At 40.1% G+C, this 17,749-nt stretch overlaps 1 protein-coding gene across 6 annotated transcripts in view; it reads right to left on the reverse strand.

Annotated features, from left to right (window-relative positions):
* GPRIN3 (GPRIN family member 3) overlaps positions 1–17,749 on the reverse strand; it is a 70,329-nt gene that overhangs the window by 37,410 nt on the left and 15,170 nt on the right. For 2 of the 6 annotated variants that reach the window (XR_002727112.2, XR_002727111.2), the window contains exon 2: positions 982–3,117. The exons of the other annotated variants lie outside the window; for them this stretch is intronic. The gene's annotated coding sequence lies outside the window, so the exon portion shown is untranslated. Of the gene's footprint in view, positions 1–981; positions 3,118–17,749 lie in introns of those variants that run through there. 6 annotated transcript variants of the gene reach the window in all.

The following is a 17,749-nucleotide window of genomic DNA, read 5'->3' on the forward strand; positions in this document are numbered from 1 at the left end:
ACCTAGGCCAGGCCGATTTAATTTCAAGGAAAGGTTCTGCGAGTTTTACCTGCTTCAAGAGAACTGAATTCCAAGAAATTCTTGCTATAATTAGTAGAATTGGGATAAACAGCAGTACTTTTCTCTGAGCCCAGAGCCCATCTTGTCCCTTGCCACACAGCAAATAATATACGGTATTTTTTGATGATAACAATGAATTTTGAATAGACCGGCCATTCTTTAACAGATACTTATTGAGTACCTACTATGCACCAGATAACATGTACAATTTTATTTTATATAATTTTTACTTCTCTTCTTATTTATTCTGCAACTTGTCTAGGCACTTTTAGGTGTCTTAAAAATATTTATTTTAGTAAGATTATTATAGTTCTTGATGATGATATTCTAATTCATCTTTTAATGGAATCTTTCATAATTACAGATCCCTTTTATTAGTACTGCACTAGTCACTTCAATTATCACCTAGATTTTGAATTTTGCTTTTGCTTATCATTTATATGCACAGACAGACTAGTTGAAAAAGGCACCATCAGCAATTTCTTTTGAAAAACTACCTATCTCTCTAGTGTTCCTCTGCAGAAAATACAGGTAATCTGTTACACGTGAGACATATAACCTCCCCTCACCTGAAAGCCTTGAAAAGTAAAAGAAGAAGATAATGTGAGTGCATTGCAAACCATTAAGAGATGAAGGAAGAAGTCAGAGACTATTATTCTTGTCAGGCCTATTAGCACAGTACAGTGTTTCCCAGCCACTTTCCTATTACCCCATGATGGGAGTTCAAAGTCGATGGCATCGTTTCTCCTACTCTCATTTGTGGAGGGGGCATGTTGGCTGGGTGGTGCTTCACCTACTGAGAATCTAGCAGGATGAGATGAGCTCCTGCAGCTCTAGTTAGAACGCATAATTAATATTCCTATATGGGGGTGGGAGGAGGATGTGTCCTATGAAATGAAAGCTCATAAAGATATGTGTCAAATATGCTGCTTTAGGTGGACCTATGTATAATAATTTACATTAAAAAGATAATTTTTAATGTCTTTTTTTACTTTTCAACTATTTATTCTGATACACGAGCTTCTCATACACATCTTGGGAGGAGTCTTCAGTACAAACAAAGAATTTTTCTCCTAGAACTATTAAAGTTGGAGGGTGCTGTGGCCTTAGAACAATCTATTTTCCATTGTAGTAGCTTTTGGGGTCAACTCAAAATAGTTTAGATCCAGGCCCAAATGGTAACCACAGTGGCCAGTATTCCCTTCATTTGTGGGCTAAATTCACAAGAAAACTGACAGAATTTGTCCAGGTGGGAGGCATGAGTGACGTGCAGGAGCAGAAGGTCCATCCCCAAGGAGACGTCTGCAGTCCACAGACTGGGCATGCCAGGGAAGGGACCAGGACACCCAGGGAAAGCAGGACTGAATATTTCCTATTCACTATCCCTGGCTGCTGACCCTCATTCCACCCACCAGGTCTACAGCTTAGCTTTGCCTCTTTTGTCACAGGACCTTATAGGGTCAGTGGACAATGCTGACCTTCAGGTTGCTTGTCTGCAACAAGGAGACTGCCTCGTCTGCCCTGTCAGCCGACTACTGAGTCACCTGACGTGAACATCTTAGTAATTCCAAACTCCTTTTTCATCCTCTGCCTTTGGGTGTCTGAGCCTTCTGGGCTCACTGCCTTGTCACCACTTGCCCATTGTTTGACTCAGAAAGTCCAGTCTTCATCACTGGAGTCGATCTAATTTCACGCTATGGTCACTGATGACCTTCATGTGGAGGGATCCAAAGGACTTTCTGCCCTCATCTTAGTTGACCTCTTAGCAACATGTGCATGTTTCTTCTTTGAAATATGTGCTTCTATTGGCCTCCATGACCCACACAGCCTATCTGTTTTCTTCTGTCTTTCTGCCTGGTTCATCTTGGGTAGTTCCTGCTCCTCAGCTAGATCTGTTCCTTGGTGTTTTTCACTACCCTCTATTTTCTCTGGGTGTTCTCACCTAATCCCACAGCTTTATAACCCCATGTATCAGTTAGCTATTGTTGCAATATTGCTATGTAACCAACTACCCTGAAACTCAGTGTCAGACAGAAGTTGGCATTTTCGGGAGTGAGGAAAGTGAGGCTCAGTGAGAAAAATGAACTTCTCGGGGACATGAGTGACATGTGTTCTAAATCAGATTTCCAGTTCACTGTATTTTCTACTGTGTTCTGAACTTAAAGAAAGGATCGATCATTATCTGTCTCATTTCTATGAACAGCTAATGAGCTACCATATTTCAAAAATTTTTCAAAAATCTCTCTCTTATTTTTGTTCTCCAAAATTCTGTAAAAACATGCCATTAGTGTCTCTCGTTAACTGCCTTTATCTGATTCTTAAATGAGAGCTTTCGTTCATTTGCCACAGCTATAATGACATATTTAAATTCTCCTTCTTTTTCCAAATTGTCAAAAATAATCAGTTTCTATAAAATTATTAATTATGTCTACATTTTCAAGTTCAGTACAATAAAATGTTACTAATTTGGAATAAAGGAGGCATCCATTAGGATTCTTTGGCAGCACACAGAAGAAAATATCCTGGCTAGCATACAGACAAGAAGAATTTATTAGAATAACAATAACCAGCACCTATAGCACTTTCTTTGATTAGGCACCATTCTAAGCACTGGACTCATTAATTTCTAGATTAATGCCTGTGTAGTAGGTACTGCTATTAGCCCCACTTTACAGGTGAGGAAATCAAGGCACATAGAAGTTAAGTAACTTGCTCCAGGTTGTGCAGTTAGGGTATGGCTAAATATGGATCTGAACCCAAGATGTGTAGCTCCAGAGTCTTAGGCACTACATCTTGTCCAAGGATCTGGGGCAGTCACAGAATTGAGGAGAAACCTATGGAAGCAGGTTCAAAGACAGTAGAAACCAAGTCATGGTAGAGGCCTGTCACTGGAAGAAACTTTAATCACTCTCATCTCCCAAACCCTTGATTCCATTTAAAGGCTCCAGATCCAAAGTCCTGGGAGAGAGGCCCAATTCAGCCTTGACGAGGAGAAGGCAGGGCACCTTGACTGGCAGTTTCACCAAAGGCTGAGCGCAGAGGGAAGAACCGGTTTCCCTAGAGAAGACAGGAGGATTATAAAAAGAAAACAATGAATTTGGGAGGTTGGACAGCAAAACACTGCCCATTACATGGAGCATGAAGGAAAGGAGATTTTTATTTCATATTAACAAATAGCTTACAATGACAGCTGTGTGAGACATTCCTCAACTGCCTTTAAAACGTGTCCTCAGTAGACTCCTTTATTTGGAAGAGATGTCCCAACTTTTTCCTGTCTCACCACCCATGCCCCGCCAACATGGTCACTCCATAGAGTCCATGTGTTCCCACCTCAGTTGGATGACAGGGTGCTCAAGCCTCTATCGTCAGGGAAAAGTCTTTCCTGGCCCATGTAGCTACTGACTTCTATACAGCTCTGCTTTCCTCACAACTCGACTTCTTAAAAAGACAGTCTACAATCCCCAAACTCCCCAATTCTTGCACAGTCACTCCAAAATCTACTATCATGTTGTTTCTTCATCATTTCTGCCATTCCACTGAAACTGCCCTTGCGCAAGCCACCAATCACTGGACTTCGCCAAAACAAATGAATATGTTTCTCTCCTTATTTTTGTTGCCTTCTCTGCAGCACTTGATATTCTGACCACTCTGTCCTCTGGAAGCTCTTATCTGCGCTAGGCTTTTACCTGGTTTTCCTCTTTTTTCTACAGAAGTCTCCTCCTTAACACCATTCTTCAGTTCTTTTTTCTCAGTTCATTTCCTAAATGTTGGCATTTTCCAGACCTTCTGTTCTTCTCATTCTATACACTCAACCTGGAGGACCTAATTACTTACATGTTCATAAATCTCAAAATTCATCTCCAGCCAGAGCTCCCTATCGATATCCAAAATAGCAACTCTACATTTAGAAGTCCTATTGCTATCTCAAATTAAGTATGTCCAAAACTGATCTGTTTTCACCTCTAAGCATGTTCTTCCTTCTTAATTATCTCAGCAAATGTCATCTTCATCTTCTCCTATCCAAGCCAGAAACTTCAAAGCCATTCTCGCCTCTCTCTTCTCATTCCTCACATCCAACTAAACACAAAGTCTTATAGACCCTTCCTTTGTAGTATTTCCTATATCTACCCACCTCCTCTCTAGTCTTCCTACTGATATAATGTAGGCTCTATCATTTCTTGCCAGAAATAAGCCTTCTTAAGTGATCTCTCTGCCTCCGATCTGTACCTTCTTCAATTCTCTACATTGCTGCCAGAGAAATTTTTCTAAAATGCAAATATGATCATGTAAGTCCCAGGATTAAAATCCTTTTATGGTACCCACATACTTCAAGATGAAGTTCAAATTCTTGAGTTTGGCACACAAGTGAGATGAGGCTTCTGTTGTCTCTTAAGTTTCATGCCTCTTGTTAGGTCCCCCAGAGTCTTTCAATACAACCATAAGGAAGGATCAATGGTTGCTCAAATATGTCATAGCCTCTCTGCCTTCTTCCATGCTGCTTCCTGTTTCTTGAATGCTCTCTACTGTATTGGACACTGTCCCCTAAAATTCAGGTCCACCTAGAACGGGTGAACGTGATTTTATTTGAAAATAGGTTTTTGTAGATATAATCAAGTTAGGACAAGGTCATACGGGGTTAGGGTGGGCCCTAAATCCAATATGACGGGTGTCCTTATAAGAAAGAAATTTGACATAGACACAGACACAGACGCAGACACACAAGCAAGAAGGGAAGAAAGTCCCATGTAAACTGCAACAGAGATTGAAGTGATGCATCTATTAACCAAAAAATACCAAGGATTGCTGGCAACCACCAGAAGTTAGAAGAGGGGCATTATATTAGGCTATTCCTGCATTGCTATAAAGGAATAGCTGAGACTGGATAATTTATAAAGAAAAGAGGTTGAGTTGGCTCACAGTTCTTCAGGCTTTATGGGAAGCATGGTGCTGGCATCTGCTAGGTTTCTGGGGAAGCCTCAGGAAACTTACAATCATGTTGGAAGGTGAAGGCGGGGATAAGCACATCACATAGCCGGAATAGGAGCAAGACAGAGAGCAAGGTGCCACATAGTTCTTTTATTTTTATTTTTTATTTTTTTTTGAGACAGAGTCTCACTCTTGTCACCCAGGCTGGAGTGCAATAGTGTGAACTCGGCTCACTGCAACCTCCACTTCCCGGGTTCAAGCGATTCCCCTGCCTCAGCCTCCCAAGTAGCTGGGATTACAGGTGCCTACCACCATACCTGGCTAATTTTTGTATTGTTAGTAGAGACTGGGTATCACCATGTTGGCCAGACTGGTGTTGAACTCCTGACCTCGTGATCTGCCCACTTCAGCCTCCCAAAGTGCTGGGATTACAGGTGTGGCCACCGCACCCAGCCACCACATAGCTTTAAACAGTCAGATCTCACTTCTCACAGAGAAGTCACTCACTGTCGTGAAGGCAGATCTAAGAGGATGACACTAAACCATGCAAGAGAAATCTGCCCGCATGATCCAATCACCTCCCACCAGACCCCATCTCCAACACTGGGGATTACATTTCAACATGAGATTTAGGCGGGGACACAGATCCAATCTACATCAGACATGGAACAAATTATCCCTCAGAGCCACTGGAAGGAACTAACCCTGCTGACACTTTGATCTCAGATCATTAGCCCACAGAACAAGGACAGAACACATTTCTGTTGTTTTAAGCCATCCAGTTTGTGGTATTTTGTTATGACAGCTCTAGGAAACTAAAATACCCTCCCTGCTCTTTCTTGCATTGCTAATAATCTCAACACGACTCAGCATTTTCTTCTATGGGAAGCCTTCCTTGCACTTTCCCATCCCTAAACTATTCCCCCTTATTTATAAGTCTTTCCTCTGTTGTCTCATTGCATTCTGAAGATCTTTATTATAATGCATTGCTATGCTGTCAGTTTTTTTTGTTTGTTTGTTTTTGGTCTCTTTAGTAAGAGTACTGTAGAGAGTGAGTGGGTGCCTACCTGGTAGTCTCAGTATCCTGCATGGCACTGGCAAGAAGAAAAAGAAGTGCAGTTACTGATTGGTGAATGTTAACATGCCTCAAAAGAAGTGTGATTTTTATTTCATTCAAATGGAGTATTACAAATCATTAAGTAGAGTGGACATGTTAATAGGAAAAATAAAATCTCATGTAAGGCCAATGAGTGTAATGCATTGCCAATAAAATTACTGTAACATAAAAGAATAGCTGTTTCTATTATTGAAGTTAATTATATTCACTAGCAATGATGAGAATTATGTTCATGCTATCTCAAATCATGAATTATTTGCTTCCAATTTATTTTACTGCTTTGAATAGTAGTTTATAACAAAAATCAATGTCATATGAGTATCTAAATAACAGAAATATCCTTTGTAAACAATAAGATACTGGGAGTCAGGAATGTTTCCAACATGACTTGTTACCTTGACCCTCAAGAGGTTATAATCTGTCACCTGCTTCAGCGGTGTGCATCTATTATTGGGATAAACTCACAAGTTTATAAGGCTCATTAGGAAAGGAAGGATCCAAAGTGTGTAGAACAAGCTTGTTCTTATGCAGCCTAGGACAGCTTTGAACATAGCCCAACACAAATCTGTAAACTTTCTTGAAATTTTATGTGATATATATATATTTTTTAGTTGATCAGCTATTGTTAGTGTTAGTGTGTTTTATGTGTTGCCCAAGACAATTCTTCTTCCAATGTGACCCAGGGAAGCCAAAAGACTGGACAACCCTGGTGTAGAACATCAGTCTGACAAATCACTTCTCAGAAGTATGGGATTTTTACCCAGTAAAAACTACCTCTTCGTGGCCCGAGGTGGCTCAGTGAGCTGTCCCCACTTTGCTGTCATGGGAACTATGAATCACAGTCTCAGAGTCTACATCGAAGACCTCACAAATATGTGGAAATTTGCCTAATAAAGATATAATAAGCTGGACTTGTAAGACTTCACTAATTTGATGACCTGCCACACATGCAATTATGTTACCCTCAGATGGTAATGGAGGACTGTTTTTCTGAAAGTGATAAGAACATTATGCACATATGTTTGGGCCTAAAAGACCAATTGTTATTAATATTAACAAAGATAGCCAAGGCCTTTAGTGTTTTGTTTGAAAATCCCTTGCTTCATTGAGGGCTATGAGATGAAGTAAAGCCAGGCCTTCAGAGTAATTATTTTTCTTATTCACTCAACTCATGCAGCTAAACAACAGGCCTAGGTAGCACAAACATAAAACATTACTTTTTAGACTATCCCAAATTGTTTAACATATACATTGTGCCAGTCCTGTGGTAGGTACTAGAGAGCCACAAAGACTCAATCCCTGCCTTCAGAGGCTCACATCTACTGGGGAGAAAGGTGATTTCATTGCCACAGATTTCAATGGTGACACAAGAGAAGAATGACTCATCCCAACTTTTGCAATCAGGGAAGGCTTCCGGGGAACCAGTGGAGATCTGCTGTAAAACAGGGAAGGAAAAAAATACCAGGAACAGAGTAAGTAATCACACAGATCATGGTACACACAAGGTGGGTGGAATCTGCCAGTCCTCACCTTCAGGAATTTCCTGTCTAGTGGGGGAGGCAGAAACATAAAGGGAGACTGGACTACAGCATAACGGTGAACCCTTCGGTAGAGCTTGGCATAGGGTGTTATGAGTGCACAATGCTGGCACATCTAAGAGAAGGCCCACCCAAGGCCTCTGAGTATAAGCAACAGCAATGCTGCCTTGAAAACTGAGCAAGACTTCACCAGTGGTGAGGAAAGGGCATTTCAGGTGCATATGGACAAAGCATGAACAGATATACAGGCAGCTGCTGGAGAAGTGGTTGAGGGTGGGGTGGGGCTGGAACAATATTTAGTTGGCATGGCTGCAGCTCCGGATGCAAGATATAGGGTTAAAGGGAGTGACAAAGTAAGACTGCGGGGGGCTTTGTAAGTGGAACTGTGAGAAGTAGGGCACTGGCAGCAGGAACTGAGGGAAGGATGGACCTAGAAATACTGAAGAGGTCAAATCAGCTGTGCCCTCTGATTGAATGTGAAGGATGAAAGAATGGAAGGATCCAAGGTTTTAAGACAAGGCAGAAAAGCAACTGTGCTGAGGTAAATGCTATGACAGATGGAATCACAAGGTACCCACCACAAGCTGGTGAGGTAAGAGCCTCAGCAGGATTCTGGAAAGGTGTGCTGGGCAGGATGAGCCCTGAAGGATGGGGAGTCAGCCAGGTGAAGGAATGGGTGGGTAGAAGAGGCCACTAAAGCAAATGAATGCATGAGCAGAGACAGGAGGCTGAAGACTACATGCTGGAGGACTGCCAGCCATTCAGAATTACTGTCCCTTACCTTCTGGAAACATTTCTCTGTGTGAGAGGCATGGTGGTTAACAATGCCTCTAGGATCAGATTATTCAGGTTCACATCTGGTTGGCCACTTGCAAGCTGTGTAGCCTCAGGCAAATTAGTTGACTCCCCAGTGCCTAAGGTTTGTAACACTGGCCACCCAGGAGTGAAAATAACACCTACCTCTAGGATTGTTATGCTTAGAAGAGAGCTTTGCATACAGATTAGCTAGCAGTGACAGTGATATTAGTGATCATGGTAGTATAATTACTTGGGCTTTCTTACTAACGGGAACTCACCATCAGGCCTACCTTCAAAGTTCACTGCCCCTTCCCTAGCTCCATTTTCTTATCCTGAAATCGTCTTTGCAAAAATTACATCAGTGAGACTATTATGGCAGTGGGGGAGATGTGATCTAGACAACCCAACTCCCCGTTCCTTGCCTTTAGCTTTCAAGCTGCCTTAATTATTCCTGGACTTAGGCCTAGGCCTAGCTAACTTTGGAAGACATTTAGGTTATAGTTTAAATGAGAATAATGAGACCATCAGGCCAGGGGAAGGAGAGGAGCCTGAATTCTGCTAATAGGCTGGTCACAAGATATGCAGCTTCCCCAATTACTCCTGCAAATACATCACCAATGTAGACTGGCCTTTTGAGATATCTTTTCAGGTTTTTTGCGTGTCTGACACTGATGGCTCCACCTGGTCCTGCCAAACTGCTCCTGTGGCCCCACAGAGCAGTGACTCAGCTCAAGAGGACAGACGGCTTTGACTCCCTATGATTTCATCTCCACCCCAACCAATCAGCAGCAAGCACCATTTCCTAGCCACTTCCACCCCTTCCCCCAAACTGCCTTTGAAAAATCCCTAACCACCTACACAGGGCACAGAACATCATACACCGGGGCGGGGGAGGGATAGTATTAGGAGAAATACCTAATGTAAATGACAAGTTGATGGGTGCAGCAAACCAACATGGCACATGTACACCTATGTAACAAACCTGCACCTTGTGCACATGTACTCCAGAACTTAAAGTATAATAATAATAAAAAAGAGAAATCCCCAACATATGAGCTTTTATGAGATTGATTTGAGTAATAACTTTGTCTACCATGTGGCATGGCCAGCCTCGCATCAATTAAACTCTTTCTTTACTGCAGTGCCATGGTCTTTATTTGTGCAGTGGGCAGGAAGAACCCTCTGGTGGTTTCAACCTCATCGATCCCACAATATAGAATAACCAAAAGATCAAAGACCATGCTTTATAACATGCCATTTTAATTCTGAAAATGTGTTGGACGCCTCAGGCTGCGTCACAAGTATCTCAACTTCCTGTTCTGTCACCCAGTTCACTTCTTTTTACTTTCCCCAAATTTTACTATCTCCTTTCTCCATAATTATTCTTAAAATATTCTTCTGTAAACAAACTGAAACTGAGAGAGATGGGGAAAAGGCATGTAAAGTAAATCAGTGTATCCAAGAAGAACTGGCTCATGAACTGGTGTTTGGGAGGGAATTACAAATGGATAAGTAGCTTGTTAGAATGTTCATTCTTTTGCCTGAATCTCCAACTCTGCTCCTCCAACTGCTTAATTTATCCTCAGGGGAAAGAGAAGCCATACACTAGTTCTTCATTTGGATTAGTCATTTTCTAGCTTGACTTCCTCAGTTGCACAGATTGTCAGCTCTCTCACTTTTTCTTTTGTGGGAACATGTCCTTTTCTTTAAATTTTAGACATTTTCCTTTTTGCAGAGGTTACTCAACTACATGTGTATGTACATATACGTAAACTAAGATGACATATTAATTTGTTAATAAAAATGAAGAAAAATAATGTTTGAATAGTTGTGTTATTCTCTGACTGTTTTAACAATGGTAGTGAATGGAGGCAGAAGTTAGGAGGAACAACAACTTGCAAAATGTGAGAATGTTTCAACTAAACTATGTTTTTTGCTGATGGTCTTATTAAAGTTGTACAGATGGCATCAGGCGGACGGTGTTCATTACAACTATGGTGTAATGATGGTCCCCAAAATCTTGTGCTCAACTTTTTGATTGCTTGTTCTTTGTCTAGGACCTGCTTGGGAATAACTTTGGTATTTCCCTTTCAGCCAAGTTTGCCTTTCACTGGTGCTTTCCTATACTGTGTCTTTATCACAGCGGGTATTTCTTTTCATTAGAGAATCTACCTCATCGTATTCAGAAAGCTTACTTTAAACAAGTTTATAGTTCTCTTGCCTTTTTTCTTCGTGTTTTTTAGAATGTGACTCCAATTTCATTTTTTTTGTTTCTTATGTACATACCTTTTTATACATTAATTTTCTCTTTTTCCTTTGAGAAAACAATACTCTCAAAGAAGAAAAGTCACCAATTACTGATGGGGAAAATATTTTCTTTCTCTCATTATAATAAAGACACCAAGACACTTAAAACACACAAAAAGAAACAACTATTAATCTTACAAGGATTTAGAAGGTAGTACCCCCAAAATACTTAGAAAGCAAATTATTTTTGAATTCTACTACTCCAGCTGGACCCAGTGGTATGTGCCTGTATTTCCCGGCACTTGGGAGGATGTGGCAGGAGGATCACTTGAGCCCAGGAGTTTGAGGCTATAGTGAGCTATGATCATGCCTGAGAATAGCCACTGCACTTTAGTCTGGGTAACATAAGGAGACCACGTCTCCAAAAAACTCTGGCCTCAGAATCTTGAGGAATTCAGTAGTGAACTCAATGGATAACTGAAATGAATTCAAGAACTATTTATTGAGGCTTCTTATGTATAAGGCATTGTGCTAAATTCTGTGGGGGCTATACAAAGATATATACAAGATATACAAAACTGGCCTCCAAAACTAAATATTTCAGAGAAGGTACACCATGAAAAATAACTCTTGTACTAGACATGTAGAGAAAAATGCCATGAGAGAGCAAGAAAGCAAATAGTTAATTAACATTAGGATGAACTTAAAAGGTATTTTGGAGGTATCTGGCAGAAATTTTTTAAAAATGCATATAATTTTATTTCCTTAAGCTATTGAAATTTTGGGGTTGTATGTTACAACCTGTGGTTAATACAATGAAACTGACCAAACTGAACTGTGTGCTATTTCCTAGCACAGGATAAATATTTGAGTTGGGTTTTAAAAGCTGAGCCTTTGGGCAGAGGGAAGACGCTAAGGAAATATTCAAAGGCAGGGAGGTACAGACTTACTGTGGTCCCTGTGGTACATTGTTACCAGGAACTTAAGAGTATATGTAGGAAGAGCTGGGGTGGGGAGAAAATGGGCTGGGGCTTGGGATACTCACTAGGAAATTCAGTTCTAGACACAAGCCTGTTATGAATAGACTTCAATACCAGGTTAAGGAAATGGATTTAATTCCAGAAACTGTTTCAAAGTTCTAACCCTGAAATGAGTAAAACATGAATGACCCCATTAAATAAAATGTGGAATGAAAGAGAAGAGAGAAATATTGGGGGTGTTTAGACGCATTATTGAATATCAGGAAAATCATAATAAATCCTAAAGTTAAGAAAGACTGATAGGCTGATGCCATGATAATCTTGATTTTTACTGATCCCTGCAAATATGGAAGAAAATTTGCATATTTTCAGCATCAGGCCAGCAAACTTATACCAGATAATGACAAAAAAATTGTTTTCATCAGTTTTCTTGGGAGTGCTCATGAGTTTTGACTGATCATTTGAACACGTGGAATAAGGTACTATCTAATTTCGGTGCCTCGAGGGCTCGTGCAGATCACAGAATCTTGCTCCTGGTGTTGGATAGTTTTTCCCAGAGCGGTAACAGCTGTCCCTGAGCCGTGTCTGTTTTCTCTCTGTGACATCTTAACTACATACATTTTTAAGGTGGCCGATTTGAGAAAACACATGTGATCCCAAAGAGAGGTTTTTTATTTTTTTCTCTGCAAAGCCAACTAGCTCTTGCTTGGCTTTCTAGATCAAGAATAAAATATAATCAATATGACATAAATAGATTTGATGGTTGTTCCATGCTGTCTTGGTCACTCACTTATAAGAAATTGTCGAAAGTGTATATATTAAACCAATATTCTTTTCACCTTTTTCCTTTTCACAAATGATTTTCTGGGTCAATTAAGTTTGCATAAATGCATCTCATTGCCACCTTCAGGAGTGAAATTCAGGTTTAATATATTCTACATGAGGGCAGCAGGCAGCTGATGAGCAAGTTGTGCTTATTCTGTGTACCTTGATAGGATTCAACTTTGGCCTGGATGAGGGGAATTTGTTTTTCCATGCAGGGCACTCTAATGAGAGTTTCCGAAAAACAATATGCTCTTGTCAGAACAGTATGCAGTTCTTCTAAAACTGGGGCTGAACTACATTTTACCCTTTTAAGGTCAGGAGATATTATTATGCAGCAAATTTAGCCTATGATTTATCTTAAAATAAAAAGGAATCATCACATATAACCCTCACAAGATCTGGGTAATGTTAAAAATGAGAATACATTTCAATAACAGTATAGCTCCTACTTTTTGGCCTCTTGTATATAAGAGATGGCACTCAGCACTGTCCCTTATTTACTCTCCACAACAAGCCCACAGGCAGGCATTAGTTTTTCAGTTTTAAGATCGAGAAATAAAAATAATTTTATTCTTCATCCACCTTGAACTCATGGCATTGTTTTTACCACCGGTTACCTCTCTGACATTTTCCTACATCGACTTTTCTTTCCACTTTCAGATCATCCCTTTGTAGCCTTAGATCAAACTAATCTCTTCTTGGACCCGAAATGTCAGTTTTACTGAAAATTCTCTCCTTTAGGCCTCTTGTTTCTTGTCCTTGATAATCTCGTCTAATCTTAGGATATCTAATGGTACTGACCTTAATTGCTCTCAATCCAGGCGTCTCCCTTTCCTCACGTGCCTGGTCCTCTTCTATTATATAATAAGTGTAGACCAGATATCTGATCTGCATATTCTGCCAGGGTCCCAAATAACATCCACCACTAGATTCAACATCATTCTGACAAAACAAACTTTCCCTCTTGACATCACTAATTCTGTTCATGGCACCAGCGTTCTCCGAGTCAAAACCTGAAGTCATTTTGACAGCTTCTGTCCCTTAGCTCCTAGAGTGACAGAGTCACTGACTCCTATGGTATCTCTCCAGAAACATTTGCAACCATCTTTCCAACATCTGAGACTCAAATGTCAATAACTGTTATGTTTATATAGCTCTTTAAAATAAAAGAAGCTCCCACAGATACTATTTCTTATAATTTCCACACTAACCTCACAGATACAAAAACCGAGGTTTCAGAAACGTATGAATTTTGTTATACAATGTAGAAGTGAAGTGAGGACTTGATCCCAGGTCTTCTGATTCCTGTTTCCAGGTGTAATAGTCCAACAACTGCCTGTACCTTCATGCGTGAGGTACAGCAGGTACAGCTGCCTCAGACACAGTTTTTCCACTGCTCCAATGCAGATTATGTAATCACTAATAGTGACTGTCTAATAATCATTTTAAATGACATCTTTTTTAAAACACAGATCTGATCACATCACTCTCAGTTCAAAAATCTGTCAGTAGCTTCTTAGACTGAAAAATGTTCAAATCACTTAACCTGGCACTCTCCAGTTTGTTTCCAACACCATTTTGAAACATTGCTTCCCATATCCTCCCATACACCAGCCAGGCTGAACTATTCTCGGTGTTTTTGTTTTGTTTTTGAGACAGGTCTCACCCTGACACCCAGGCTGGAGGGCAGTGGCGCACATTAGACTCCAGCCTGGGTGGACACAGTGAGACCTGGGCTACAGGCGCGTGTCATCATGCCTGGCTAATTTTTGTATTTTTTTGTAGAGATGGAGTTTTGCCATGTTGCCCAGGCTGGCCTCAAACCCCTGAGGCTCAACGTATCCTCTTGCGTAGGCCTCCCAAAGTGCTGGGATTACAGGAGTGAGCCACTGCACTTGGCCCTACTCTTAGTTTTTCAAATATGCTTGAAGCATTTGCCTGCATTCCTCTGCTTAGGCCATGCCCCCTGGAATGTCTTCTCTGCCTTTGAAAATGCTGATTGTTCTTTCTTTTATTCATTAATTAACACCAAAGCATTGATGGAGCAATAGTGTATCAGGGACTGGGCTAGGTATAGAAAAAAGCCGGTGAATAAGGCAGGAAGGATCCATCTCTCAAAGGGCTGGAAGCATTAAGTTTTAGAACAAATGCCATACTTTCCACAAAATAATCCTTTCTTGATACCCTCGGCCGGAAGTGAGGACTTTCTCTTCTCAACAGCCATAGAACAGTGAGGAAACCTCGATTATAGGATTTACCATAATCTGATTGGATTACAGTTATTGAGGCATATGTCTTATCTCTCATACTGTGTTATAAGCTCCATTTTTGATAGCGACTCTATGGATCTCCCTATTTAGCCCTCACAGCATGTAGTACAGGACTTCTCATTTAACAAGACCTCAATAAACAAATATTGGAATAAATAATTTCTCTCAGCTTCTATGAGTATGAGGTCGGGGAGAGCCTGCCGCATGCTCCATTCACACACAAACAGCAGAGGACACAGTGAGCACACACTACTCCCACACACGCTCACCAGATGGTGAACATAACATTATTTTAGGCAACAGAACTGTCAGCTGACATCCAGGGTCCCATGATACTTGCCTCCATCCATTTAAAGAGATGTTTGAGACAGAAACTAACCCAAGATTTCTGGATATCAGAGTGCAAATCTGTTCAGAGAGTACACTTTTCTGTGTCAATAAACAGAGAGCAGGGTTAACAGCTCCTCCATATGCCTGCTTTTCTGACCTCAGAACTAGAAATTCGCTATATTCCTGACCATGATTTGGGACTGGTATTTTTTCTTTAAGAATTAACACAAGTTACATTCGGTTATATTTACTCTTTTTTGGTGTACAGGTCTATGAGTTTTGACAAACGCTTCTGTGTAACCACCACCACAATCAAGACAGAATAATTTCCATTGTCCCCCACCAAGAAATTCCCCTTCATGACACTTTGTAGTCAAACTCTCCTTACCTTTAATGTGGACCTCTTTCTCCACCTGCATAGTTTTGTTTTCTCCAGAATGTCACATAAATATAAAAACACCTAGCTGTTTCAGTCTGGCTTCTTTAATTAGCATAATGTACTTGACATTCATCCCTGTTATTGTGCACATCAATACTTTGTTCCTTTTTATTTCTGGACATTGTTTCACTGCATGAATGTGCCACTGTTTGTTTATTCGTTTACTAGTTGAGGGACATTTGAGTTATTTCCGATTTTTGGAGACTATGAATAAAGCCACTATAAATAGGTTTTTATGTTATCATAGGTTTTCTCATCACTTAGCTAAATAAGAGTGGTCATATAGTAAGTGAATGTTTAACTTTATAAGAAACTGCCAAAATATCTTCCATGGTTTCTCTACCATATTTTGTATTCTCACCAGTAACATAGTAGCATTCCAGTTGCTTCACATCCTTACCAACACTTGGTACTGTCAGGGCTTTTTTTTTTCTTTTTAGTATATGGTTTATTTATTTATTTATTTGAGACAGAGTTTCTCTCTGTTGCCCAGGCTGGAGTGCAGTGGCACGATCTCGGCTCACCTCAACCTCTGCCTCCCAGGTTCAAGTGATTCTCCTGCCTCAGCCTTCCAAGTAGCTGGGATTACAGGCATGCGCCACCACACCCAGCTAATTTTGTATTTTTAGTAGAGACGGGGTTTCTCCATGTTGTTCAGGCTGGTCTTGAACTCCTGACCTCAAGTAATCCACCTGTCTCAGCCTCCCAAAGTGCTGGGATTATAGGCATGAGCCATCATGCCCGGCTTTTTTTGCTTTTTCTCTGCCATTCTTAGTATATAGCGTGGGATGGAATTTTAACATTTCATCTTTTTAGAACCAAAATATTTCTACTTTGATACTCAGCCCACATTCAGTTTTTCCTCTTCTCCCTTCATTTGGTTATTTGTATTAGCTCTCCCGCTAGACTAAAGGTTTCTTTGTGGGTAAGTCATCTTTGTATACATGAAGCTCTGCCACCCCATCCCAAGTGCAGGGTTTTGCAAATAACACATGCTACTTAAATAAATGCTTCTGTGTGATCAGATTAGCTTAATACATACAGTGACACAATTAATACATCCAAAGGCTAACCTAGCATTGGCTAATTTTGTCAATTGTGGAACACCAAAAGAATTTTAATAAAACTGTATACTTCCTTCCCTTTTCATGAATTTTTCCATTTTCATTTATATGTCTGAAAAAACAGATTTCTGTTTTCTTGCTTTACCAAGGGCTAAATTGGAAAATATATTTGGGATTGTGAAATATTTGTGTAACAAATTTCTTGTGCTTATACAGAAGACAAGATTGCTATTACTTGTACTTAAGTAAGAAATTAAGAATTATTGATTAATTAACTTCACAAATTAGATCACATATATTTCAATGTGTTTTTTAGGTGAGAGAGAAGGAATTGGAATTACAGAGGGGACCTGATCTGTACATACAATTTGTCAAGTGAGTTGGGGCAAAAAAGAGGTTGAGAGTCACTGATGAAGACTCAAAGAATCTTGAAAATGGAAAGGTTCTCAGAAGATACAGAGGCCAACCTCCCATTTATTGAAAGAATCCTGGCTATAGCATCTGGCTTCCACCATTGGTAAGCTCACCACTTCATACAGCACCAATTCATACATCCTTACAAGCAAGAGACTCAAAATAAAACAATAAATAAAAGAAACATGGGGGAGGCAACTTCTTAACTGAACTTTCATTTTTCTGTAACATTATATTATGTAAACTTTCTGTAGCATCTACAGAAATCTAAAAATGGAGATTAGAATCTATTGTGGCAGAAAATAAGTTTATCACTACATCAACCAGCCACATGGGAGTTAATCTCATTAACTTTTATATCACAGGATGATGCATACTTTAGAGAGATGAGTTCAGTGGTAAATGACATAAATCTTGGAATTTCTTTACATTAATATCTACTTCTTCTGAAACTTCAGTTTTTGAATGGAAGTAAACCAACAAGTTCTAGTTGTGTATAGAAGAAAATTTACATAAGTCTATAGAAGTCTACAGAAGAAAACTTCTTAAACGTAGTTCATGAGCAGCATGGATTAGTTATCCTTCAGTTGGAAGGTTTCTTGGAGAACTCAAAGCAAGGGATTTCCTGACTGCAAATATTTCTCCTTTTATGGGCTAGCATCCTCTGTGTTGGTTTTGTATCACTGTCTAGATCTGATGGAAACTCATTCCCAGAATTCCCTTTCCTAAATCGTTCTTCAT

The sequence above is a fragment of the Piliocolobus tephrosceles genome, chromosome 3, assembly GCF_002776525.5.
Source record: "Piliocolobus tephrosceles isolate RC106 chromosome 3, ASM277652v3, whole genome shotgun sequence".
NCBI lineage: Eukaryota > Metazoa > Chordata > Mammalia > Primates > Cercopithecidae > Piliocolobus > Piliocolobus tephrosceles.